At 41.4% G+C, this 27,987-nt stretch overlaps 1 protein-coding gene and 2 long non-coding RNA genes across 6 annotated transcripts in view; 1 reads left to right on the plus strand and 2 right to left on the minus strand.

Moving 5' to 3' along the window:
• Positions 1-1,362: 1,362 nt before the first annotated feature.
• Positions 1,363-27,987, plus strand: part of MAP3K2 (mitogen-activated protein kinase kinase kinase 2) — an 86,851-nt gene continuing 60,226 nt past the window's right edge. The window contains exon 1 of one of the 2 annotated variants that reach the window (XM_009237624.4): positions 1,363-1,499. The gene's annotated coding sequence lies outside the window, so the exon portion shown is untranslated. Of the gene's footprint in view, positions 1,500-1,536; positions 1,807-27,987 lie in introns of those variants that run through there. The other variant, XM_054549144.2, reaches the window with a different exon arrangement.
• LOC129057940 (uncharacterized) lies at positions 1,729-7,844 on the minus strand. Its single transcript, XR_008522711.2, has 3 exons — positions 7,708-7,844; positions 3,391-3,423; positions 1,729-2,866 (listed from the first exon to the last, which is right to left on the minus strand). It is a non-coding gene; the product is annotated as an uncharacterized LOC129057940 (long non-coding RNA).
• Positions 21,557-27,987, minus strand: part of LOC112132266 (uncharacterized) — a 71,110-nt gene continuing 64,679 nt past the window's right edge. The window contains exons 3-5 of one of the 3 annotated variants that reach the window (XR_008522708.2): positions 27,150-27,218; positions 22,528-22,574; positions 21,557-21,598 (exon numbers count right to left, since the gene is read on the minus strand). This is a non-coding gene — a long non-coding RNA (uncharacterized LOC112132266). Of the gene's footprint in view, positions 21,599-22,527; positions 22,575-27,149; positions 27,280-27,987 lie in introns of all 3 variants that reach the window. The other 2 variants (XR_008522707.2, XR_008522709.2) reach the window with 2 other exon arrangements.

Raw genomic sequence — 27,987 nt, forward strand, 5'->3', positions numbered from 1 at the left:
CTCCAGTGGAAATGTGGTCTGGAACATGCATGAAAGGGGTGGATCCAGAATGTACCAAGAAACCAAGTAGAAGCTGAACAGGGAAGAATGGTACAGGAAGTTGTAAGGGGTATTTAAGGAAAGGAGAAGAGATGGGGCGGAAAGATGCTTTCTGGATCAAAGTAGGGTGAAAACCTCGGGATGCAGGTTAGTCACACCACGGAGGGCCTCACCGCTGGTCTGATTAATTTGCATTTTATCCTGTGGGAGATGAGGAGCGAAGGAAAGGGTTTTAGACTCTAGCTTTGGGGGTGGGGTGTCAACTCATGTCTCTGGGCTTAAGTTTCCACATCTGTTAAGCTGCAGAAGTAATACTTGCTGGGTCAACCAATGTACACAACCATTGTCATAACCAAGTATCGATGGTGATAAGAACTAAACAGAAAATACAAATAACACTTAGCCAGTCTCCAAGGGGGTGGTTTTTAGGTGGCAAGCCTGAAGTAATTTCTAAAGTCCCTCAGGAAAAAAATTCTGAAACTTGAGCCACAAATTAAGAGGCAGATGGCTTTTCTCCTCGCAAATGACCTGCCACACACTCAGACCGTCACTGCCTCTGCTAGCTCTGGTACCCTTCGGCCCTGTCCGCAGCCCACGTGGGAGACCTTTTCACGGGATCTACTCGGATGTCTGGGATCTGGCCACTACCGCAGGCTCGAGACAACCCAGGTGCGTAAGCGCTGCGCCCACGGAACAGCACAGGCTGCCCGGGGGCAGGGGCGGGGCCGAGGCCGGGGCGGAGCCAGGACTGGGAATCCCCGCGCCGTCCGGCCGGTGGGGGCCGGGGCCTGTGTGTGGGCGTGGCGGGCCTCTGCGCAGGCGCCGACCCACTCGCCTAGGCCGGGCGCGTGCCCGCGGCGGGTTCCGCTACCGCCGGGCGGAGGGGTGCGCGCGCACGAGCGAGCGGCCGTGACGTGCGCCGCGCTACGCCCGACGTCACGGGTCCGTGTGTAGTGGCGGCCGGGCTGCCTGCCCTCAGCGGCGGCGCCTGACGAGGGTGCCGCGGCCGCTGGGCGCAGCGTTCGGGGGTTGCACGGCCCGCGGCGGCGACGAAGACAACGACCAGGACGCTCGGCGCCCCTGTCCGCAGAGTCGTCACTCCCGCCTCTTCTCCGGTCTCTGGCGACGCGGGCCCGCGGCTTCCTCCTTTCCTGCCCAGTTCCCCGCGGGCCTCGGGGTTGCAGCGGCTAGAAGCGCCGAGGAGCGCCAGGAGGACCCGGCCGGCTGCGAGGATTCACGCGCCCGCCACCCCGCCCGGCCCGGGCTTCATGTGAAAGAGGGACGGGCCTGGCCCCAAGGCCCGCGCCCGACTCCTCGCGCGCCCCTCTGGCCCCCGGGGGCCCCGCGGCCGCCCCCGACCTGGGGCCGCGGTGACAGGCCGCGCTGGGGCGGAGGGGCGGGCTCGGCGGGGGCGGCCCCTCCTTGGGCCTGCGGCTCTCTACGTCCCTGCGGAGCAGCCGGTACGTGCGTGTGTGCGTGCGCGCGCGCGTGTGTGTGTTTGTGTGTGCGCGCTTGTGTGTGTGTGTCGGGGGCCGCGGGCTGGGCGCCGGGAGGGGGGCTGGCGGTGGCCTAAGCGCCGCTCCAGGGGCGGAGATTTCGCTGGGTGATTGCCTAGCTGCGGGAGGGCGGACCTTGGGCCCCCTGCATCCAGTCCTAAAGCCCAGGTCAGCGCGAAGTAGGCTGCTCGGCTGTGTTAGCTGTCAGACACGTACCCTGCAGAGATTTTAGAAGGAAGGTTGCAGCTGGTCTTGGGATGAAGCAGAAATGGTACATGCAGTAAGCGAAAAAGTGCTTGTCTTTGCACTGTCACAGTGTGGTAATCTTTTGATGTAAGGTTGTTTCCCCCTTTTCTCTTTACGGAATATTTAGGAAGCACTTAACGGTGCTCTTGGTCTGCGCCCGGCAGTTGTCATGCATTATCTCTCTTCATCTTCCCAGCCCAATGAAGTGGGTACATTGCCTTATTTTACAGGTGAAAACTTGAGGCTCAGAGAGATTAAGGCATTTGTCCAAGGTCATGAAGCTAGTAATCCAGGAAGGCTTGGTTCGAATATGCAGATGTCTTTTTGTAAGACTGTATTTCTCGTTTACAGAAATACGTTTAGAAAATGAGACTAACTGGGCAGTTTCTTTAATGGGATAAATTCTAAACACATAGACACATACAGTTTAGTTTTCCCTAACGTAAGCTCTTCAATATCTTTTGCCAAATCATTTTCTTGGCTTTAAAAAAAAATTTAAAAGATGCCTTCAGATACCTTTACTTTTTATGTACTAGTATTGGACAGAAAAAAATTATTTCTTACAAAAAATAAATACATTTGGTAAAACTGCATAGATCTTGAAAAATCACAAATTTGCTTTTGTAGTTTGACCTTGATGCCCAAAGGGAACTCACAATTGGGTTATTCACTTGAGACTTCCTTGTTGCAAAATTTGTTGCTGGATTATGTGGCAATTTAGTGATTTGTTCGTTGTCTTATGCAATGTTTTTTAGTTCGATGTCAAATTTTAATGCGTAGAATATCGTAGAAAGTTTGATGGTGTGATTCTTTTTCATTTGTATGGAGTGCTACTAGTCAGTGTTTATAAGTTAACTGAAAATTATCATTTTAGCATGAGTTTTGTATTTTTTTAAACTATGGTGAGAGGAAAAAATAAGGAGCCAGAGCTCTGTACTGAAAAAAAGTCGATACATTTCCTTTGAGTAATTGAAGCTCTATGCATAATTGCAAACGTTTAACAAATCTATTGATGCCCAGTTATACTACTATGTAATTTTCCTAGTGTATTATCAAGTTGAAGAAAATTTGTGGTCTTGCAGTCTCTGTGGAGAAAAGGTGAAATTACAAAGTTAACATGTGGATGGTTTACAGATTGATCTGTTGTTTGGTTAAAATATAAACATGTTGAATCTTATTGAATTATGTTGTATATGATATCATTATAGAATGGTTATCCATGTGCCTGTTTTGAGAAACTAGCTGTTAAAGGCTTATCTTAAATAATTGGATTGCATTAGACACTGAGTCTTTTAAGCAATGTTTTAGGTGGAGCTTTTGTTTCTAGTTTACTTTGTTGGTACCAAAGGGTTAAACTAATAGGTGCTGTATTAAAATAAAGTCATGTTTGATACTCTGCATTTCCTACAGCGTTGGTTTCAGGTTGATTTTCTCTTTCCCTATAGAATTGGAGCTATTTCCCCCCACCTCCCACTTTTTATTATCAAACAATTTCAAGCATACAGAAAATTTGGTAACAGTAAACCACTTGTATCATGACCCTCTAGATTAAACATTTTTTGGTATCTTGCCGTATTTGCTTTATCTATAGGTACATGTACAGGCATACCTTAAGAGAGATTGTGGCTTTCTTTCCAGACCACTGCAATAAAGGAAAAGAAGTGAGTCACATAAACTTTTTAGTTTCACGGTGCATATAAAGTTATGTTTGCAATATACTGTAGTCTATTGTGTGCAATGGCATTATGTCTAAAAAAAGTATATACCTTAATTAAAAAATTATTTATTGCTAAAAATTTCTAAAGAACATTTGAGCCTTTAGGGAATTGTAATCTTTTTGCTGGTGGAGGGTCTTGCCTCCATGTTGATGGCTGCTGACTAGTAAGGATGGTTGATAAGGGGTGGTTGTTGAAGTTTGGGATGGCTGAGGCAATTTCTTAAAGTAAGACATTAGTGAAGTTTGCCGCATCGATGGACTCTTCCTTTCATGAAAGATTTCACTCTGGCATGTGATACTATTTGATAACATTTTACTCAACATAGAACATTTTTCAAAATTGGAGTCAGTCCTTTCAAACGCTTTATCAACTAATTGCTTATCACCTATCATCTAAGTTGCTTATCGTTGCTTTATCAAGTAAGTTTTTGTAATCTAAGTCCTTTGTTGCTACTTCAATAATATTTACATCATCTTCACTAGGAGTAGATTCCATCTCAAGAAGCCACTTTCTGTCTAGACGTAATGGGGTCACGCTTATAATCCCAGCAGTTTGGGAGGCTGAGGCAGGAGGATTGCTTGTGCCAAGGAATTCAAGAACAGCGTGGGCAACATGGCAAAACCCCATTAAAAAAAATATAGAAGTTAGCTGGTTGTGGTGATTTGGGAAGCTGAAGCAGGAAGATTGCTTGAGCTGGGGAGGGGAGGTCAGGGCTGCAGTGAGCTGTGGCAGTGCACACCAGCCTGGGCAACGGAGCAAGACCCTGTCTTAAAAAAAAAAAAACAAAAAAAAAACAAGGCCTCTGTTTCCTCATCCATAAGAAGCAACTTTTCATCTGTTCAAGTTTTAGCTCCGCTTCTAATTGTAGTTCTCTTGCTGTTTCCGTCACATCTACAGTTACTTCCTCCACTGAAGTCTTGAACCCCTCAAAGTCATCCATGAGGGCTGGAATCAGCTTCTTCCAAATTCCTGTTAATGTTGATATTTTGACCTCCTCCCATGAATCATCAGTGTTCTTAATGGCATCTAGAATGATGAATCTTTTCCAGAAGGTTTTCAATTTACTTTGCTCAGATCTATCAGAAGAATCTGATCACTGTCTATGGTAGTTATAGCCTTACAAAATGTATTTCGTTTGTTTTTCTTTTTTTAGTTTCACAGTGCATATAAAGTTATGTTTACAATATACTGTAGTCTGTTAAGTGTGCAATTACATTCTAAAAAAGCTATATATATATATAAGCTATTATATATAATATATATAAGCTATTATATATAATGTATATAAGCTATTATATATAATGTATATAAGCTATTATATATAATGTATATAAGCTATTATATATAATGTATATAAGCTATTATAGATAATATATAAGCTATTATAGATAATATATATAAGCTATTATAGATAATATATATAAGCTATTATAGATTATATATAATGTATATAAGCTATTATAGATAATATATATAATATATATGTTATATATATAAGGTATATATATATATATCTTAATTAAAAATTATTTGTTGCCCAAAAAATGCTAAAAGAACATCTGAGCCTGGCTCAGGCTAGCCTAATTTTTTATTTTTATTTCTATTTTTAGAGTTAGCATCTCAGTGTGTTGCTCAGGCTGGTTGCAAACTCTTTGCCTCAGATGGTCCTCCCACTTTGGTCTCCCAAAATGTTGAGATTAGAGGCATGAGCCAGTGTCCTGGCTGTATTTCTTAAATTAAGAAATGCATCCAAGTTGGAAAAGTCAAAATACCCTATTCCCTGATGACATGATCTCTCTCATATTTAGAAAAACCTAAAGATGCCACCAAAAACCTCTTAAATTTGACAAATAATCCAGTAAAGTGTCAATACAAAATCAATGTACAAAAATGAGGAGCATTTCTATACACCAATAATGATCCAACTGAAAACTAAATCAAGAAAGCAATCTTCAAAAAAGAAAAAATCCACCTAGAAATGTATTTAACCAAGGAGGTAACAGATCTCTATAAGGAGAACTACAAAGCCCTGATGTAAGAAATTCTAGATGACACAGACAAACAGAAAAACATCCCATACTCGTTGATTGGAAGAATCAGTTTTGTCAAAGTGACCATACAACCTGATATGGGTTGTTTATTTGTCTCCTCCAAATCTCATGTTGAAATGCAATCCCCAGTGTTGGAAGTGGGGCCTGGTGGGAGGTGACTGGATCATGGGGGTGGGTCCCTGATGAATGGCTTAGCACCATCCTCTTGATGATGAGCAAGTTCATGTGAGATCTGGTTGTTTAAAAATGTGTGGCATCTCTCCACTCTCTCACTTGCTCCTGCTCTTGTCAAGTGATGTCCTTGCTCCCGCTTTGCCTTATGTCGTGAGACCTCACCAGAGGCCAAGCAGGTGCCAGCACCATGCTTGCAGTCCAGCTTGCTGAACCGTGAGCCAATTAAACCTCTTTTCTTTATAAATTACCCAGCCTGAAGTATTTCTTTAGAGCAATGCAAGAATGGCCTAATACACTACTCAAAGCAATCTACAGATTGAAGGCAACCCCTATCAAAATACCAGCATCCGCTGGGTAGAGTGGCTCATGCCTGTAATCCCAGCACTTGGGGAGGCCAAGGCAGGCGGATCACCTGAGGTCAGGAGTTCGAGACCAGCCTGACCAACATGGTGAAACCCTGTCTCTACTAAAAATACAAAAATTAGTGGGACGAGGTGGCGGTAGTCCCAGATACTTGGGAGGCTGAGGCAGGAGAACTGCTTGAACCCAAGAGATGGAGGCTGCAGTAAGCCAAGGTCGTGCTGCTGCACTTCATCCTGGGCAATAGAGTGAGTCAGTTTGTAAGAAAACACATTATTATCTGTGAAGCACAATGAAAAGTGAAATAAAACAAGGTATACCTCTACTGAAAGAAGAAAACTATCAAACTAGAATTCTAGATCCTGGAACTATATATTTCAAAAATAAAGGAGAAATAAACACTTTCATATATATATTTTTTTTAAAAAAACACCACTATGAAGCAGAATAAAATGAAGCTCAATAAAATGAGATATACTTGTATATTATTTTCAGCTGAACTCTTTGAAACTAAGCTATGGACATTATGACATTTTACCCCTCAATATGTCACATGCATCCCCTAAAGTTAAGGACATTTTCTTACATAGCCAAAATACCATTATTGTTACTTTTCTTAGGTGCGATAATTCTTTAATATACTCTAATATATATCCATATTTACATCTCATTCATACTGAATTGTCATTTGTGGTTTGTACACCCATCCCCACCAAATCAGGATTTCATCAAAGTTTATTCATTGCATTTAGTTGTTAAGGCTTTTTGATCTCTTCTAGTCTACAGCAGTCTCACCTCTTACCCCCTTTAAAAATGACAATGATTTTTTTTTAAGAGATCAAGACAGTTGTCTTATAAAGTGACTCATATTCTCAATTTGTCAGATTTCCCCCCCCCATAGCATTGTTTAGCTTGTTCCTGTATTCCCCCTAAACCAGTTGTTAAGTGTAAACTAGATTTAAAGGGTCGATTAGTTTTAATTTCAACATTTTGGGCAAGAATACCTAATAAGTGATTTAATATATTTTATATGCCTCCCATTAGGAGACGTACACTGTGCAGTCCCATTATTTGTGATACTAAGTTTGATTGCTTGGTTGAGAGGAGTAAGGTGAGGTATATTTTTCTCACTGCAGTCTGCAAGTAATCTGTGGCATGATAAATTAGCACTGTAATGCTAGCCTGTTCTCCAGTGATCTTTTACTTAATAGTTGTGGTTTCTTTTGCTGATCCTTGTCAGGCTAACTTTTAAATTTCAGTGTTAATAAATGTTTGTTGGTCTATAGATGGAAACAAATCACAGGAATTAAAAAACATCCAGCTAGGTTAATCAGAATCTGATTTTGTTGATTTTAAAGATTTTAACAAAGAATTCAAAGTCTCCTTTGTTATGAATTTTATAAGAAACCTGGCTTGAAAAAAATGGGAATAACTCAATGCTGGTCTTCTGTACTCTTAAGAAGTGCATTTAAATTTTTCTTAGACAACATCTACTGCACAAGAATAGCCCAGAAATACAATATAAAGGAAGGGTGGATCTACTAAAATACATTTTGAGAAAATTGTCTATTTTCTGATGTAATGGGAGGAGCACTGGATTGAGAGTCAGAAGATCATTCTTACCATTATATGAAGTTCAAGAATTATAAATTTTTGAGCTGGGCTGTGTGGTGCATGCCTCAGCTACTCAGGAGGTTGAGGCAGGAGAATCCCTTTAGCCCAGGAGTTGGAGGGCATCCTGGGCAACATAGCAAGACCCTGTATCAAAAATTAGGAAAAAAGAAGGATAAATAAATAGTGATTGCTTTAGTAAACATTTATGAGTAAAGAATGAATTTCTGATAATATGTTTGTTACATTTAGAAGTGAACTTCATTTTTATGAAGCCAGTTATAAGTAAATCAAATGTATGTAATACAAAATTGAACTTAAAAAACCTTTCCTCTTATTCTCAAAGTGTTGTGTGAGATGTATCTATATATCTATATCTACACACACTTAACAAGAAATGTTAAGTTTGTCTTTTGTCTTGGATATTCCTGGGATTTATTTGGAACATTGGTTGACTATATTTCTCTTGGTAGTTAATCACATAGTTGCTTTGTAATATCTCTTGTATTGTTGCCTTTATTGTTACTTAACTCTTAGGTTAAAGAGTTAAGATTAGGTCTTAACTCTTACTTTGTTGTTGTTTATACCTTGCCTTCCCAACTAATAGGAGGATAGAGATAGAATCTTTAGATTGCCTACTGTCACTAGCTTACTGGTTTTCTTACAAGTGGTCAACAATTATTTGTTTGAGATTCATAGTACCATAAATTTAAAAAGCACTATGAGGTTTATAAACTTTGGGATTTTTTCCATTTGTGTGGTTAGTCATTTAGTGTGAACTTTAATAGTTAATAATGACAAAAGAATAGTTTAATATATTTTATTGGTATTCTTTGGATCATTCTCAAATTAGGTCCCTTTATTGTCACTGAGAATGCTCCTAGAGCACTCTGTGCACACTTGCCTTTACCATTGTACTTGCCACATTGCACTATAATCATTGCTGTGTCCTTCAGTAGTAAGCTCATCAAGAACAGAGGCAGCGTTTTGTTGTTTGGTACTCCAGTACCTAGCACAGTGCAGACAGCAGGGATCTCCTTTTGCAGTGCTGTAAGATTACTTAAAAGGTGATGCCTCCCAAAATCCTTGATGATTTACAGAAGTTTTGGTTTGAATTTACTGGTTGAGTTTCCTTTGTTTCTTTTTTTCTCCCACGATACTGGTTTTACTTTAGTTAAATGTAATTTTCTGTGTTCTAGGCACTGATTTCAGTACTGCTTTTAAGATTTTAATTCATTTAATCCCTACAACAACCCAGTGGAATTAGTTACTGTTACTATATCCGTAGTGCAGATGAGGGAACTGAAGCACAGGGACAATAAGCAACTTGCTTAGGTTCACACATCTTGTCTGTGGTGGAGCTAGGACTTGAACTCAGGCAGCCTGGCTCTAGAATATGTGCTCCTAACATGCTGCTTTTCTTGCTTTATCAGGGCAATGAGAAAATTGGATTTGTAATATGTCTTTCATCAAGCAATATAAAAACATTCTTTGACATTTATATTATACTATATAATTCATTGAGTACCCGCTATGGACCAGAGTGGGGATGGTATTTCCAGAAGGCCTTGAAGAGTCGTCAACAGTTGAACTAAGTTAACAAACCTTATACGTTAACCGACTGTGCTTATAATGTGTATTGAAAAAAACTTTAAAATATAGAAAAGATAAAGAAAATAAAGGTAGTGAATAGCTAAGACTATGAGCTTGGGATTTAGACCTGAGTGTGAGTCTGAGCTCCACTCTCTAAGCCTCACTCCTCTGTAAAATTGGGGTATAGTGTCTAATTCATAGGGTTTTTAAATGAGGTTTAAGTGAGATAATATGTTTAGGACAATGCCTAGCATGTAATAAGTGTTCCAAAAACATTATCAGTTATTGTAAAAATCTCTCATAATCTACATAGATTCTATTTTGATGTACAAAGAAGCTCTCTTATTTAATGTGATTGGGAGGTAGTATTTATTAAATTTAAAAAAGTTATTAATATAAGGGGAATAAAAATGGTACAGTCTACCTTAAATGTTTATTTTGTTTAAGAAAACATAGAGGCCAGGCACCATGGCTTGTGCCTGTAATCCCAACCCTTTGGGAGGCCAAGGTGGGTGGGTCGCTGGAGCCCAGGAGTTTGAGACCAGCCTAGGCAACATGAGGAAACCCTGTCTCTCCAAAAAAAAAAAAACAAACCAACCACAAAACTAGCCAGACGTGATAGCACACACGCCGGTAATTCCAGCTACTCAAAAGGCTGAGGTGGGAGGATTACCCAAAAGCCTGAGGTGGGAGGATTGCTTGAGCCCAGGAGGTCGAGGCTACAGTGAGGAGTGATCATGGCCACTGCTTTCTAGTCTAGGTAACAGAGTGAGATCCCATCTCAAAAACAGAAAAACCCAGAAAACAAACAAACACAAAAACCATATAGATGTAAAGCAGTCTTGAGTATATGATCCATCTAGAGATGTATGATTTTTCCTCCTAGTCTTTTACAGTTGATTCACCTATACCTGATTTAACAGTTTTTTGTAACTAGCTGTTGAGTTTTTCTAAAATTCAGCTGCATTTTTATAGAATCAACTCTTCATATTTACAATTTTACTGATTTATGTAGTATTTAAACTGAATGTTATTTTATCATAACAAACTATATGGTATAAACTGTAAATTATAAATATAACTGATTCTCGGTAAGTTGATGGGAACATGAATGTATTGGTTTGATAAAAGTAAGCTTCACTAGTGGTGAATGTTCAGTAATTTGTTGGAGAGAATGGAGAGTGTTGTTTAATTTGCCAAATTAGTTTGTTAAGGATGTTGGATAAGAGAAAATATTGTTGCCTTGCCTTCTGGTATCTCTGAGTAATTGAGAAAGTATTATACAGATATTTAAACAAAGGATTCAGCACTACGTAATAATAATGTACCAGTTTTGTTTCAGCTCTTTCAAGTTTTTAAAATTTGTACCTTTGGTTTTTCTTTGTATTCTGGTTCCTTGAGGATGTGTAGTTTTTTAGATCTCCATTTTCCATGTCTGTCATCTTCTCTCAGTATCTTTGCATTCTGGTAAAGCTTCTTAGGTTTAATCTCTGTAGCCACATCAGTAGTTCTTTTCCTTATTCCCTCTAGTATCTATTAAAAATATTTTTTGTCTCACAGTTTTTGTTGCTGTTGTTGTTTTTTTGTTTTGAGACAAGGTCTCTCTATGTTGTCCAGGCTGGAAGGCAGTGGTGTGATCTCAGCTCACTGCAACCTCTGGCTCCTGGGTAAGTATTTTATTCTGCAGTTGAATCTGTATGATCTTGGCAGTCCTAGATTTCACCCATTTCCTTTTTCATGTTGTCTTTGTTTTGCATCTCAGCCTAGCCTCCTATTTGGCTTTCTCTTCCTGTTTTATAAAGACATGTCTTCTGGCATTGAAGCTATCATACAATTTTCTACAAATTTCAAACTGTATCTTAGGAAGCAGAGATAATATTTGATTGTCTACTGTGTGCCAGAAAATTCATATTACATTTTTAAACTTAATAACTATGGTATATCATATTTTTCTGATTTTACAGGTAAGGCTCAGAGTCACATAGTGCAGTTGGGATTTTGTGTGGCTCTTCCAGTTAGAGCAAATGTTCCTAACATTCCCGCTGCCTTCACATTGCTCATATTCTCATTATATTCATCATTCTCTATAATGACTATATGCACTGGAATACATATATTCTCTGTGATGAATGTGTGCACTGGAATCTTCTGGGGCTAGGGCCAATGTTGTTTAAAAAAAAAAAAACCACTGAAATTTAGATGCTATTCTAAATGGCTTTTATAATTGCTTTTATAATTGCCCACATCTTTTATAATTGCTAAGTCAGAGTTCTGATAAATATTTGGGTAAACTAGAATTATTTCTTTATTTGTATTACATATACTTTTCAGTGGGATGACAATAAACTTGTCTATTTTAAATACATTTTATGGGAAGTGGGTTCATTTTTCTGATCTCTAAGAGAAGTAATATGGGAGAATTTAATGTCCATAGTTAAAGGATTTATTTTAATTTCTTAAAATGAATAGAGTGAACATTAGGTATTTTCAGTATGATTTCTTTTTTTTTTTTTGAGACAGGATCTTGCTCTATCATTCAGGCTGGAGTACAGTGTCAGGATCACTGCTCACTGCAGCCTCGACCTCCCAGGCTCAAGCAATCCTCCCACCTCAGCTTCCTGAGTAGCTGGGACTACAGGCACACCACTATACCCAACTAATTTTTAAATTTTTGTAGAGGCAGGGTCTCTGTATTGCTCAGGCTGGTCTTGAACACCTGGGCTCAAGCAATCCTCCTGTCTCAGACTGCCAAAGTGCTGGGATTATAGGCGTGAGCCACCATGCACAGCATCAGCATAATTTTTAACTAGTTGTAGACTATTATTCTGAGTAGGCTATGAACAAAAACCCCAATATCTCAGTGGCTTAAAACAACAAAAGGTGTATGTTTTGCTCATACCATGTATTCATTGAGGGTCAGCTGGGGGCTCAGCTCAACATATTTGTCATCCTTACTTTGGGTCCCACTTTGGGACCTCATGTGGGAGCAGCCAGTGTACGGAACTGCTGGGTCCAACCTGCAGACCCTGGCTGAATGATGGATGAACAAATGCACTCAGACACCGGAAACCAGTGAAAGAGCGGGCTAGGGGACCGGGCCGCCCACAGACACCGAGGAGGGTGCTGTAAAGAGTCAGCAGCTGTGGCCCTGACAAGCGGGCACTGCCGGCATTTATTCAGTATAGATTTAATGACAAAGGCCTTGAGTCAGCACACTTGTGGGCAGTTCACATGGTCAGCCCCCCCCCCCCCCACCCCCGTAGTCCTGCACGTGGATGATTAAAGGCCAGGTTCCAAGGTCTAAGTAAACTTATCTAGACCAGTTTCTTTACATTCCCTTGTTATCAACCTAAACTATCAGGCACCGGATAAGAGAATCTAGCTGCCTTCAGCCAAATCTTTTTCCGAAGCTTTTGTAAAACCTTACAGCCTTCCAAGAAGCTTTGCATCTTTCTACAGTTTTTCCCACCACCCTGACTGATCTCCTACATCTCTCCCTTTTCTGTTTTTAGCATCAGGTTTTGTTGATAGGAGAGTACAGATATGTGCAGCAGGTTTGGCAGGCGTGGTGGTAACTGCTCATATTCCAGCTTTGCATCCTAGAATTAGTAAATAACATAAGACAAACTTGAGTATAATCAGCAACATTTTTTTTTTTCCAATCAGGGAGTGACCTGTATTGTTACTTGGCACTTCAGTTCATTATGTGCTGTTACTAAGGAACCCCACTGGGGTTATGTTAATCTCTCTCAGCCAAGCAGTCGCGTTGTTAGAAGCTGGGAAGTGGGGGGGTATTTGTCTAAGTAACAGGGCATAAGAAAGGCGGATTTAGAAGATGGGCCAAATAGAGTGTAGCAGGTACCGGTTGCAGGCAGAATGAGAGAATTAATCCCAGCACTTTGGGAGGCTGAGGCAGGTGGATCACGAGGTCAAGAGTTTGAGACCATCTTGGCTAACATGGTGAAACCCCATCTCTACTAAAAACACAAAAATTAGCTGGATATGGTGGCGTGTGCCTGTGGTCCCAGCTACTCGGCAGGCTGAGGCAGGAGAATCACTTGAACCTGGGAGGCGGAGGTTGCAGTGAGCCCAGATCGCACCACTGCACTCCAGCTTGGTGACAGAGTGAGACTCTGCCTCAAAAAAAAAAAAAAAAAAAAAAAAAAAAGCATAACAAGGAACAGATTATCTGGAGTGAATGGTGTCTGTGTCCAGAGCAGGATTCACTCAGTCTTCTGACTTGTCTTCTTCAGCATCCTGTCCGGGGCCTGTGTCGTCCGAGGAAGCCACATTGTCCGGGGCTATGGGTTCTGTAGGGTTATTTTCTTTATTTCTGGTACTGGGTTGGGTCCTAGCCATGCCATGGTATGGTTTGATGCATTATGCTGGAATCCAAAGAGGACCTGAGGGAGTGTGAACACAAGCATATCCTCTCCCCCAGGTTAACAATTCATTTGGACCACACCATACATTACTGTTTACGTCTTTCCATAAAACTGCAGGTTTTATGTCTTGAGAGGTTCTAGCAAAGTGCTTTTCTACAGCTGATTGAAATTTATTTAAATTTTAAAAATTAAGGGTAAATAAGGTTTGTACTGGTAGTGTTGCAGGGTCCTTATTCATATTCCCCCTTTTTTGTTTTCTGAGCATATTTTTAAGGGTGGATTGGGTACGTTCTATGGCCTGTCCTTGGGGGTTATACGGGATGCCTGTGGAATGTTGGATGTTCCATGTGTGACAAAATTGTTGAAATTGTGAGCTGGCATAAGCCAGACCATTATCAGTTTTAATTTCTGTGGGCTGTCCCATAAATGCAAAAGTTAAAAGAAGATGTTTAATGACATATCGGGTGGACTCTCCAGGAAGAAGAGCATGAGTACTAATTAAATGAGAATTGGTATCAATGGATACATGTACATATCTAAGTTTTCCAAATTCAGGGATGTGTGTAACATCTGTTTGCCATAACTGATTAGGTTCTAGTCCTCTAGGATTAACACCTGTTGAAGGAGGGCATGTGCCTGTAAACTGGCAATCTGGGCATTGTAGGATAATTTGTTTAGCTAGTCTCTGGGTAAGTTGAAATTGTTTAGATAAGTTTCTCGAGTTTTGGTGGAAAAATTGATGCAATTGGGTGGCTTGGTCAAGCAGTGATGTCATAACCTGTAGGTCTGCTTGATCATTGCCATAAGCCAGTGGGCCAGGCAGTGAGCTGTGGGCCCGAATGTGTGTAATAAAAATAAGATGTATACATTGATCTAGCAGTTGCTGAAGTCGGAGAAAAAGTGCACACAGGGTGGGCTCCAGAGTGGTCTTAATGAAGGCCGTGTCAAAGTTCCGCAATAAATAAACAGTAAGCAGAGTCACTAACAATATCGATGAGCTGAGTGGAAAAAGTTTCTAAGGCTAGTATTAAGGCTCCAACCTCAGCTCTCGGAGTGCTAGTAAATCCAGAATGAGTGAGGGAATTATGTGATCTCCACCAGACAGCCTCTTTTCCATGTTTATCAGAGCCATCAGTAAACAATGTTAAAGCATTAGGTATGGGGGATTGAATTATTTTAGTAGGCAAAACAACAGAAGTACGAGATAAGAACTGAAGGAGTTTGTCAGCAGGAAGGGTATGCCCTATAAGGCCTGTGTAATCAGAGAGTGCTGTTTGCGGGTCCATAGATAAGGGCAATACTGCTTCAAATTGCTTTTTACTTAAAGGAATCCTGATGATATCAGGGTCATAACCTAGCAACTGATTGCATCGTCTGAGGCCTGAATAGGTAACTTTACTGACTAACTGGACATAGGGAGAGAGTGTTTTAGTCCCAGTATGTGAGCAAAAAACCCATTCTAGAAAGCATAGCTCTTGGCCCATCTGTCCTGTTAACCCTGTAGGGGAGTGTTTAGTGGGAAAAACAAACAGCTGAACTGAATATCGTGGATCTGTGCGATCTAATTGCCTTTTGAGAGATAGCTTGCTCTACTTCTTCAATTTCCCTTTGTGCTGTAGGAGTTAAATACCTAGGAGAGTCTAGGGCAGCATTGCCTTTTAAGATAGAAAACAAGTTTTATAACTTATCAGTAGTTATGCGGAAGGTGGGGCAAAGCCAGTTAATATCACCTAGTAATTTCTGATAATCATTTAAGGTGTGTAAGTTGCTAGTATCTAATTTAAGCTTTTGAGGTCTTACCGAGAAGTTAGTCTGTATCCAAGATATTTCTAAGGAGAAGACATCTGTACTTTTTCAGGTGCTATGATTAAACCTCTTAACTGTGTGTTCTTTACTACAGAGGTATATAACCTTAAAAGCACTGGGTCTGTTGGGGCTGCTAGTAAAATATCATCCATAAAATGAATAATCTTGCCATTAGGAAATTCTTTTCTACTGGGGAGAAAGCCTGATTTACATGATACTGACACATGGTAGGACTGTTCAGCATTCCTTGGGGAAGCACTCTCCATTGAAATCAGTGAGCTGGCCTTTCACTATTGATTGCTGGTATTGTAAATGCAAATTTTTCTCTGTCCTCTTCTGCTAGGGGAATAGTATAAAAGCAATCTTTTAAGTCAGTAACGATTATAGGCCAATCTCGAATGGCCGTGGGGGAGGGGAGCCCCTGCTGAAGGGGCCCCATAGGTTGCAAATTAGCATTGATAGCACATAAGTCATGCAAAAGTCTCCATTTACCAGACCTTTTGGGAATGACGAAAATGGGTGGATTCCAGGGGCTGTTTGACGGTTCTGTGTGGCTGGCTTTTAATTGCCCCTCAGCTAATTCACGGGCTGTTTGTAGTTTCTCTCCCTTTAAAGGTCACTATTCTGCCCAAATAGGATTTTGGGAGAGCCATGTCAAGGGTAGGGAGGAGTAACTGTGGCCATTATTAGAAAGAGGTCTGCAGAGTGACCCCCCATTGGGCTAATAGGTCTCGTCCCCAAAGGTTAACAGGGAAGGGCATGAGTTGAGGTTGTATAACTGCCTTTCTTCCCTCTGAATCGCAACAGGTTAGGGGGGCACATGCTGTGCTTGGCTGTGTGCCCTTCCCCAATGCCAACAATTTTTTTGTTTCTGAGTGACCCAAGGCCAAGTTTCTGGCTAGTTTTGATCACTAATGTTTGAAATATCCACCCCTGTGTCCAATAAGCCAGTAAAATTCTTATTTCCAATTTTTATGGTGATCATGGGTCTCTGGTTAGTGATTAATTGATTCCAGTATACTCCTGTGGCTCCTGTGCTTCCAAAACGTCCCTTTCCCCCTTTCTTTCCGTGGGCATTGGGGACCCAGTATGGTAAAAGCAGTAACAGAGCTATCTTTGATCTGGGGGGAAGAAATATGCAGACCTTTACATTCCATCATAACTAGTATCTCACCTTGATAATCGCTATCAGTTACCCCAGTGAGCACATTGATTCCTTTACTGGATAGGCTAGATTGCCCTAGGACTAATCCCACCGTTCCCAGAGGCAGTGGGCCCCAGATCCCAGTTGCAACCCTTTTAGGGTCTTCTCCTTCTTTTAGCATTAATTCATCGGGGCAGAGTAAGTCCAGTCTTGCGTTCCCAGTGGTGGTTGCTGTGAGAGAGAGGACTGTGGGCTTTCCATCTGACAGAGGAAAGCCACTGACATTGACCCAGTTTGCAGCGGGGCCTGGGGTCAGCCCCTCATGAAGTTTCCCGCCTGGTTACTTACGGAGTTGTCGTTTTTATCAAATTTGGACCTGCATTGATTTGCCCAATGTTTCCCCTTTTTACATCGGGGGCATATAGAAGGGGGTTCTTTTCCTGAGTTACCTTGGTTTCTATTATTGGGACATTCCCTCTTCATATGACCTGCCTCTCCGCATGGAAAACAATTTGGGTTTCCCTCCCTTTTCACTTTAGGAGGCCTTAATGCCATAGCCAATATTTTGGCTTTGTGTGTTTCGGTCCCCACCAGTTGACATGCTTATGTAAGTTTCCTGACTGTGGCTGCCTTTCCTTTGATTGCATGCATTGCTTGTTGGCGATCCACATTAGCGTTTTCATAAGCCAATTGTAACAATAAGATATCAGGCCTGGGTGTGACTAATTTGTCCCTTAATTGCCTGGGTTAAACGATGGATAAATTCAACAAATGGCTCCTGAGGCCCTTGTTGAACATTTATGAAAGATCCCTGTTGATCTCTGCTTTTGGGAATTCTGTCCCAAGCCCCGAGAGTGCACAAAGACACTTGTGCATAGGCCTGGGGATCAAAAGTTGTTGTTGTACATCGGCATGGGGACCCCTCCCCTGGAGCATAGCAGCTGTTACGTCTTGCCCAGCCACCTCGTTCTGGTTGGCTTGTTGTTTGCACAACTCATCGCATTCTGCCCTCTAGAGGAGGTACTGGCTGGCGTCCAAAATTGTTTTAGCTAGCACTGACCAGTCCCATGGGGTCATACGAAAATTTTCTGCCAGGGCTTCAGTCATTCCTTTCGTAAGGAAATGGGCTAGCGGCTGTTTTCTTTAATGCTTTTTCTTAGCTTTTTATAAGCATTAAAAGAAATGGGTTCGTGTACGTGATTGCCTTGTCGTTCTTGCATTACTGGGCAGGCTAAGAGCTCCCCTTCTAATGCCACTTGCTTAAGACAGGTCCCCTAGCTGTAGCATATCCCATGTCTTTTCTTCTAGTTTATTGGAGGAGGGGGTTCAGGCAAAACCTCTGTTTCCTCTTTGTTATTTTGGCCCGGTGATAGCGGGGCTGAGGGATAAGGAGGCAGTAAGGTAGGTGACGGTTCCTCCTCCCTCCCCTTTTTAGGCTCTTCTGTGTATAACGGGGCCAGAGCTGCCCTAACTAAAGCTCATAATGTTAAACATGTTACTGGGACCTGTTGTCCTTGTGCATGATGTTTAAGATTTCTCTCCACTTGTTCCTAGAGCTCTATGGCTAGCGTACCTTCTTCCAGGTTCCATGGGTTATGGGATACAACAGTTTGCATTAGGTCCCTTAATTGAGCCTGTGAAACCCAGGCCCCGCTAGCTTTAAGCAGCTTTTTTAATACTTCTATATACTGTTTCTGTTGAGCTGATAACTGTTGTCCCTTGATGAAACCCTAGCCTGAGCAATTCCCTCGAACTTGGAAATTCAAAGCAGGCAACAATGACTTACTGACCGCAGTTTTTTCACCTACATTTTCAAGGGTTCTGTTGTGATCTGTTGCAGCATTCCTCACACAGGGCACTACCTGCCGGGTCCGACCCGCAGACCCTGGCTGAACGACAGATGAACAAATGAACTCAGACACAGGAAGCCAGTGAAAGAGCGGGCTAGGGGACTGGGCCGCCCACAGACACTGAGGAGGGTGCTATAAAGAGTCAGCAGCCGAGGCCTTGACAAGCCTGTGCTTGTGCTGCCGGCATTTATTCAGTATGGATTTAATGACAAAGGTCTTGAGTCAACATGCTTGTGGGGAATTCACATGGTCATGCTGCGCCTACCCCCACCCCCCAGTAGTCCTGCATGCAGATGATTTAGGCCAGGTTCCGAGGTCTAAGTAAACTAACTTACCTAGATCAGTTTCTTTACATCTCCTTGTTATCTAACCTAAAGTTTCAGGCACCAGATAAGAGAATCTGGCTGCCTTCAGCCAAATCTTTTTCCGAAGCTTTTGTAAAACCTTCCAGCCTTCCAAGAAGGTTTGCATCCTTCTACAGTTTTTCCCACCACCCTGACTGATGTCTTACATGGAACATTACTGGTTAATTAGTTAAAAGGGAAAAGAGACCCTATCAGACTACACTCTGGTTTTTAAAGCTTTTACCTAGAAACATTCACCACTTCCACCCACTAGCTCTGGCCAAAGGAAGACTCTTGACTGTACTTGGGATATAAACAGGATGGGGAAATTCAATTTTTCCATGTGCCCAGAAGGATAAAAACAAGTATTTGTGAACAGCCCTCCCACGGAGACTGTGTTTTCTGTGGAAAAGTTTTTGAAAATTAATTTTGAAAATCATTAAATGGAAGCCAGTGGGAAAAATGTGAGTCAATACTATTTCTTATTAGTCTTTGGGAAGAGATCTCCAATCTAAGATGAAGTCGTTTTTTACTTGTTTCTTTGCTATTTTGTAATAATACAGTCAGTCCTCTGTATCTGCAGGTGCTGCATCTGTGGATTCAACCAACCACAGATAGAAAATATTCGAGAATGGCCAGGCATGGTGGCTCATGCCTGTAATCCCAGTACTTTGGGAGGCCGAGGTGGGCAGATCACAAGGTCAGGAGTTCGAGACCAGCCTGGCCAATATGGTGAAACCCTGTCTTTACTAAAAATACAAAAAAAATAGCTGGGCGTGGTGGTGCATGCCTGTAATCCCAGCTACTCAGGAGGCTGAGGCAGGGGAATCGTGTGAACCAGGGAGTCGGAGGTTGCAGTGAGCCGAGATTCCGCCACTGCACTCCAACCTGGGCAACAGAGTGAGACTCTGACCCCCCCACCAAAAAAATAAAATAAAATATTTGAGAATAATAATACTAGTCACAATTCAACAAGCCAGGCGCAGTGGCAAATGCCTGTAGTGCCAGCTACTTTGGAGGCTGAGGTGGGAGGTTTGTTTAAGCCCAAGAGGTCGAGGCCAACCTGGGCAACATCACAAGACCTCATCTCAAAAAGAAAAGAAAATAAAATACAAATTTAAAAAATACCTTATAACAACTATTTACATGGCAGTTATATTGTATTAGGTATTAAAAATAATCTAGAGATGATTTAAAGTATATGGGAGGATGTGCATAGTTTATATGTAAATACTTTGCCTTTTTATTTTTATTTATTTATTTATTTATTTTTGAGATGGAGTCTCATTCTGTCGCCAGGCTGGAGTGCAATGGCACGATCTGGGCTCGCTGCAACCTCTACCTCCCTGGTTCAAGCGATTCTCCTGCCTCAGCCTCCTGAGTAGCTGGGACTACAGGCGCCCGCCACCACACCCAGCTAATTTTTTGTATTTTTAGTAGAGACGGGGTTTCACCATGTTGGCCAGGATGGTTTCGAACTCTAGACCTCGTGATCCGCCCGCCTCAGCCTCCCAAAGTGCTGGGATTACAGATGTGAGCCACCACGCCCGACCGCCTTTTTTTTTTTTATTTTTTTGAGGCAGGGTCTTGTTCTGTCACCCAGGCTGGAGTGCAGTGGTGTGATCTCAGCTAACTGCAGCCTCTGCCTCCTGGGTTCAAGTGATTCTTGTGCCTCAGCCTCCCAAGTACCTGGGACTACAGGTGCACACCACCACACCAGGTTAATTTTCCTATTTGTAGTAGAGACAGGGCTTCACCATGTTGGCCAGGCTGGTCTCAAACTGCTGACCTCAAGTGGTCCACCCACCTCGGCCTCCCAGAGTACTGGGATTACAGGCGTGAGCCACCATGCCCAGCCAATACTTGCCATTTTGTATGAGAGACTTGAGCATTTGCAGATTTTGGTATCTATGGGGTCCTGAGACAAATCCCTTGTGGATACTGAGGGATAACTGTAGTTGGATGCTCCTAAGTCATATTTTATTTTAGATTTGTGACTTAGACATGTTTAGATGTGTTTCATTATCATTATTTGAGAGTTTCTAATTACTGTAAGTTTGACTCGCTTTGTTACATTTTAATGGTGTTATGGAGGTTTTGTTTTGAGATGGAGTCTCACTTTGTCACCCAGGCTGGAGTGCAGTGGTGTGATCTTGGCTCACCACAACCTCCGCCTCCTGCGTTCAAGCCATTCTCGTGCCTCAACCTCCCGAGTAGCTGGGATTACAGGCATGTGCCACCACGCCTGGCTAATTTTTGCATTGCTAGTGGAGATAGGGTTTCACCATGTTGGCCACGCTGGTCTCGAACTCCTGACCTCAGGTAATATGCCTGCCTCAGCCTCCCAAAGTGCTGGGATTATGGGTGTGAGCCACAGTGCCCTGCCTGGAGTTTTAATCCAAAGTATTTTATTCTAATGTGATAGGGAAATGAGACCTCATGTCTCCTGATTCATTTTAAGGAGAGATAGATCAATATTATGTTTCATATGATGGCTTTAATGTATATTCTGATTAGGCATTTTAAAGTAACCTGTTAACTCCTTTTTAAAGTTAATAATATCTTATTGTATAATATACATAGACAGTATTTACAGAACTTCTTAGTTGCTCAGATACTATAAGGAAACAAGAGAAGTAGAGGGTTGCTCAGCCTTAGATTGATAAAAATCTACTTTTAGAGATGATGTGACATTAATCCAACCAGTCTGTGATCAGTACATGGCTGCATTCTTTTGACTTCATCCCCAAGCTGTTATGTCTCTTCATATATAATCTTGCCCTGTGATTTGAGAAAGGGTAGATTAGTTATGTGTTCTGAGATCATGTAATGTATATTAATTCACTTCACAAGAATTATATCCCACAGTCAAGGGTTTTTTTTTTTTTTGGGGACACAGTCTCGCTTTGTCACCAGGCTGGAGTGCAGCGGCACAATCTCAGCTCACTGCAACCTCCACCTCCTGGATTCAAGCAATTCTCCCACCTCAGCCTCCCGAGTAGCTGGGATTACAGGCATGCACCACCACGCTTGGCTAATTTTTGTATTTTTAGTAGAGATGGGGTTTCACCATGTTGGCTAGGCTGGTCTCAAACTCCTGACCTCGAGTGATCCACCCGCCTTGGCCTCCCAAAGTGCTGAGATTACAGGCGTGAGCCACCGCGCCCAGCCAGTCAAGGGGGTTTTGGATAATTGCTTTTAGAGTTGGAAAGTTTACACAGGGATGTGCCTGAGGGATTTCTTGCCTAGAGTTTTTCTGAAGGGAGTATCACAAACCACATTCTATTCTGTTCAATAGTTGATGGTAGGTAGGCAGCGTGAGTTAGTCTTAAATCTGCAGAGTGACTTCAGGATTTCTGAGTTTGTAAAAGTGACGCTACCCTCGGACTTGCTGCCTCTTAAGGACCTGTGTACCTGTGATTCTGTGAAGTCTACAACTTACCAGAAAATGGTAAAGAGGCAGAAGAGACTTAAACGTGTCCTTGCTTAGAAGGTTGTTAACATGGCAGCAGTCTGGAGAACATTTGTTACAAGACAGCATTTGGAAGGAAGTTAAGTAGCTCTGTTCAATGTGATTAGTTGATCCAAATGAGATCTCTTACTTAAAGGTATTTTATAGCCAGAAGGTTTGCATTGACCTGTGCTTGATTTATAGTAGGCTCTCAGTAAATACTTGTTGAAAGAGTGAATAAGATAGGAATCAGAATCACCTGTGGGACAGCTTAGTAATGAACTCCAGAATAGTAAGCATTGAGCCCTAGAAAATAACAGAGAACAGAATTATTCTCATGTTATGAGTGGAGAACCAAAACTAATAAAATACATTTTTGGAAATACGTTAGCCAAAAAGGTAGGGAGTGAGGTGAAGATCTTTTTGGGAAGCAAAAAAAAGTATTGGAAAAATTGTACATACAGTCTTCCTTTGTGCCCAGTAGCAACCGAAAAATAATTCAAGGAGACACTTGGATAAGCCCAAAATGATTACATAGAAAAGTGAAGCTTCCTTACTTCAAATGGGGGGAAAAACACATTTTGGGACAAACTATACATCACGAAATATTTTTCTTCTCAGAATTTTTTATTTCTTGTTCTTCCTTTCTCCATCTTCACATCTCTAACTAAAGCATACACATATCCTCTAAGTATTCTTTTTGTTTTGTTTTGTTGGTTTTTGTTTTTGTTTTTTTCCCCCCCAGAGATAGGGTTTTTGTATGTTGCCCAGGCTGGACTCAAACTCCTGGGCTCAAGGGATCCTCGCACCTCAGCCTCCTGAGTAGCTGGGGCTGCAGGCATACATGACCACAGCTGGCTAACCCTGGAGTGTTTTTAGCTAATCTTGTTCTTAGTTAATAAATTAGTATTGACGTTTGTTAATCTGATACCCACTCTAGTATTCTCTCCATTAAATATTGCTTTTTGCAAATGGGAGGATCAAGTAGTGAGATACGACTTTTTTGGAATGAGGGTTACTTGTTCCTTGGAAGCAAAGAAGGACAGTGCAGAACTGATAAAACAAGGTTTGTTTGGAAGCAGTCAAATTGGAGACCAAATGATGTAGATTTTGTTATATATGCAAGAAGATCTCAGAGGGAAAGCTGCAGAGATTTCTTGGTCAGTAGATTGGGAGGAAGCTTGCGTACTTGAATCATTTAAGGGCTCAATCAAGAAAACAGAGCTACTATGATATTATGGTATAAGGGATTTAGGAAAGGAATAGGACTTCATACAGCTGTGGGAGAAACTCCAGAAGTTAGAGTCTGTAGGGCAGGTCAGAGAAAAGCTACTATTCAGCCTCTTTGAAGCAGTTGTGCAGTGGTCAACTCAGCGTTTACAGGTGAATCTGAGAAGCCAGGTATGCCTAGCTGCTGGAGTGGGACCACATATTGGAGCTGGTGAAAAGTCTGTGGAGAGTTGTCACCTCTGCATAGCTGCCTCTTTTGTGGTCCTCAGTCAAGCTTTTGGTGGTGAACCTGGGGTTGCTGTTTGGTCAGCAGGGTTGGCAGTCAAGAAGAGGATCTGTATACAGAGCAGAGAAGAGCTGAGACATGGCGCAGTCGGCTGGCAACTGCAGCTCTTTCTAACCATACTCTTCAGAAAGTCTTTTGCTCTTTGGGCCACCTACCCTATGGAAAGAGGATTCTGGGAAATGTAGTTTGGGTGTAACCAGGTTGACACAGTGTAAACTGCCACAGCAGTGAAGGATAAAAAAAACAGTGGGGGATGTTAAGGTTGTGGGAGTCCAGTGATGTTTTATAGATCAAGGCTCATACAAATGTGAGAGAGCAAGTTGCTTAAGCTCTCTAAGCCCACTTCCTCCTCTGTGAAACAGGGAAATGATAGCTACCTTATGGGATTGTTGTAAGGATTAAATGAAATGTAAAACACTTAAAGTGTCTGCTCAGTGCAAGCCATTATAAATAGTAGCTTTTTTTTTTTTTTTTTTTTCCAGGCAGAGTCTCACTCTGTCGCCCGGGCTGGAGTGCAATGGCACGATCTCGGCTCACTGCAACCTCTGCCTCCTGGGCTCAAGCCTCAGCCTCCCAAGTAGCAGGGATTACAGGCACGTGCCACCACGCCCGGCTAATTTTTGTAGTTTTAGTGGAGACAGGGTTTCGCCATGTTGGCCAGACTGGTCTCAAACTCCTGACCTTAGGTGATCTGCCTGCCTTGGCCTTCCACAGTGCTAGGATTACAGGCGTGAGCCACTGCGCCTGGTCAATAGTAGCTTTTATTAGTTGTCATTGCAGTGGTAATGAGAAGAGATTGAGAAATAGGAGGGGTATATTTTTAAAGATGAAGGGAAAGGTGGAGGGAAAAGAAGATGAGTGCAGAATAAAGTAGAAGACATAATTCCTATATTTGAGGTTATTGTAGTCTAGTGGCAGAGAGCACATGTAGAAATATGGAATAGTTAGGAAACTGTTCTATGAGGTAATATCCTTTCAGAAAGGTGACTGTGTGATGAATGGAGAGATGGCAAGTGCTGTCATTCCAGTGTAGCCAGGGTTAGGTGGTAATGTATGTGAAATGCCTAGCACATCGTCTGACAGTCCACAGACGATAATTCTTTTCCATTATCATTTATACATGGAAAGATGACCAGGTGAAGAGGACAGGGAGGGCTTAAGCTGGGCCCTTAAAAGATGGTTTGGACAAGTAGAAAAAAGGAAGCATTTCAGACAGCACAGAGACAAAAAGTAGCTATCAATAAGGGACATGGAACACTTCATAGATAGCTCAGAACCTGTTGACTCCTACTCTTTGCTTTTTTTGATTATGTATTTGCTTCTTTTGGTTATCCGAATGGTTTCCTGGGTAAATTGTTTTGAGATGCAAATTAGTAGTAAGATTTACTAAAGAGGGGTGGGGAGATGGGTATTCAAGGGATGAGCAGAAATCAAGGACCAGGAAGGGGGCTCTATTAATAGCAAGTCCTTTGAGAAAAGCAGATAGGTTAGATTGACTGAAACATATGTGTGCTATATTATGTTATGGTTGTAAGGAGAGTCAAATTTGCGATTTATTTAAGATGTTTGGTAATAGGCTAGCTATGTGCAAAGTACTGTTAGGTGCTGTGGGAGATAGAAAGATACCTAAGTAGTGTTTCCTGGCCGGGCTCGGTGGGTCTTGCCTATAATCCCAGTACTTTGAAGGCTGAGGCAGGAGGATCACTTGAGGCCAGGGGTTCAAGACCAGCCTGGGAAACATAGCAAGACCCCATTTCTACTAAAAATTGAAAAATTAGCCAGGCATGGTGGTGTGTGCCTGTAGTCCTAGCTACTCAGGAGGCTGAGGTAGGAGGATTGCTTGAGCCAGGCTAGGTGACAGAGTGAGACTATCTCTAAAATAAATAAGTAAATACATTTAAAAAGGTCCTGTATAATGAAGACAGCCAGCTACACAAATAACATTTTTACAAAGCATGGAATGAAGAGGATTACAGGAATTGATTTGAAGAGAATTGGCTAGTCTTGGGTTTTTGTGTTGGAGTTTGAGGTTCAGACAACGTGTTGACTTCAGAATTCTGACTGAGAAGTACTGTGTTTGATATCATTGGGGAGTTTTGCAATAGAAAGTGTTAAACTCCCATCTGCAAAATATTAATATTTTGTTCAATATGAACTGATTTTGACTGAAGCCTTGGTCATGGTTTTATTATATTGATAAAGTATTAAGGTATAAATTCTGCTTACTCTGGAAGGATTTTTAATTTTTAGAGGATGTTAGCATTTTATCATTTTTAAAATCAAGATTGGTGAGGAGAGCATATTGGCACACAGTAAGCATATGTTAAATGTTGGTTGAAAAAAATAAACAAACAATGAGAGGCAGTGTAATACACAGTCATCCCTTGGTATCTGCGGGGGATTGGTTCCAGAACCTCGACTCCCACAGATACCAAAATCCCCAGATGCTCAACATCTCTCATATAAAATGGAGTAGTATTTGAATGCAACCTACACACATCCTTCCGTATACTTTAAATTGTCTCTTGATTACTTGTGATACCTAACACAGTGTAAGTGCTGTGTAAATTATTGTTACATGGCATTTTTTGTGTTTTTTTATTGTTGCATTATTTTAAATTAAATTTGTTTTCGATCTCCAGTTGGTTGAATCCACACATGCGGAATATGCAGATAGGGAGGGCCAACTGTAGTGTGGAGAAGTGGATTCTGCCCAGGATTGGGCTCAAATCCTGAACCTAATAAATGTTAGCTATTTTTTAAATGTTCACTCTGCTCTGGTGTTGTTCTAAGTGCTTTACAAATAATATTAAATGTTTGTAACAATCATATAAAGTAGATACACTTGTCTCCATTTTTACAGAAGAAACATGGCACTGAGAGCCGTTATTGCTAATTATCGTCCATAAACAGTTAAGTGATGTTTTTGGTAAACCAATTATGGTTGTTGCTTTTTTTCTAGTGCCTGATAACAGTATCAGGGACAACAGTCAGGGTACAGATTGAGAATTTTTTTTAAAGTCTAAATTTGCTCTAAGAGCTACCTTCTTTCCTCTTTAAAATAATCTAATATAGAAAAAATTAAGATTTGTAAACATTTGTAAACATTTAAAACAAATTCCTTCGCATTCTCAGTATTGGGAACTAAGTGGGGTGGGGGAAACCCCAAAGTGTGTATCAACTCAATTTTGTTTAGCAAACGTTTGCGTAATTAATACTATATGCCGGCCTGTTTCTAAGCACTTTCCATTAACTTAAACGTTTAACTTCCATAGCAATCTTGAGATACTATTATGCCATAAATCTCCATATTACAAGTAAGGAAATCAAGGCAAAGAAAAAGTCATTTGCCTGCGGTCACACACCTGGTAAGTGGCAAATGCCGATTTCAGTCCCAAGCAGTCTGGTTCCACCATCTGAGCTCTCCTTGCTGTCTTTATTTTTGTACGTAACATGACCCATTGAGAGAGAAAGTATGGATGAGTAAGAAGGGATCTGTTAAAAATTACAAATATGTTGTCTGAGTAATACCTTAAAAAGGAGAAAAATCAATTTGCTGCTTAGAGTTGAATATTGCCTTTAACACTGAGCTGTTCGGAGGAAGAGAACTGACATCTGTTAAATACGGTGTCAGGTGTTTGTGTTAGGTGTTATATATTATCTTATTCAGCACTTAAAGCAAACCTGTCATATAGTCTCTTCTATTTTCATTTCATAAACAAGGACATGGGTTTGTAATAGTCGAGAGTCACCTATGACTACCGCTAGGTTTTGAACCCAGGTCCCTGTGTGACTCTAAAACATTCTACAACAATACTTTGTGTCCTAAGGAAATATTAAAAACTCAAATTTATTTGCCAAATAAACTACACATTCTTTTGAAATATTAATTCAAGAAATGATAAAACATTTTATCAACTAAAAGACCTTTTAAAACTCGATAAGAGAAAGGAAGCAAATACATCCCAAATGTGATAATTACTAGGACCACAGGGACCACTAGATGAAAATTAGATTTTTCTTTGCCTTTCTGAGGATGTGCAGGCGTGTTTACAAATGACTGCCACTTTATTGGAGTGTGATCATTCAAACAATTTGAGATTACATATGTGGTATGACTATTAAGTTATTAAAACAACCAAATTTATTGCATCTATGGAAGTATTATTTCTTTTATTCATTCTAGGAGGCTCTATATTGTTG

This window comes from Pongo abelii, chromosome 11, assembly GCF_028885655.2.
Source record: "Pongo abelii isolate AG06213 chromosome 11, NHGRI_mPonAbe1-v2.0_pri, whole genome shotgun sequence".
Classification (NCBI taxonomy): domain Eukaryota; kingdom Metazoa; phylum Chordata; class Mammalia; order Primates; family Hominidae; genus Pongo; species Pongo abelii.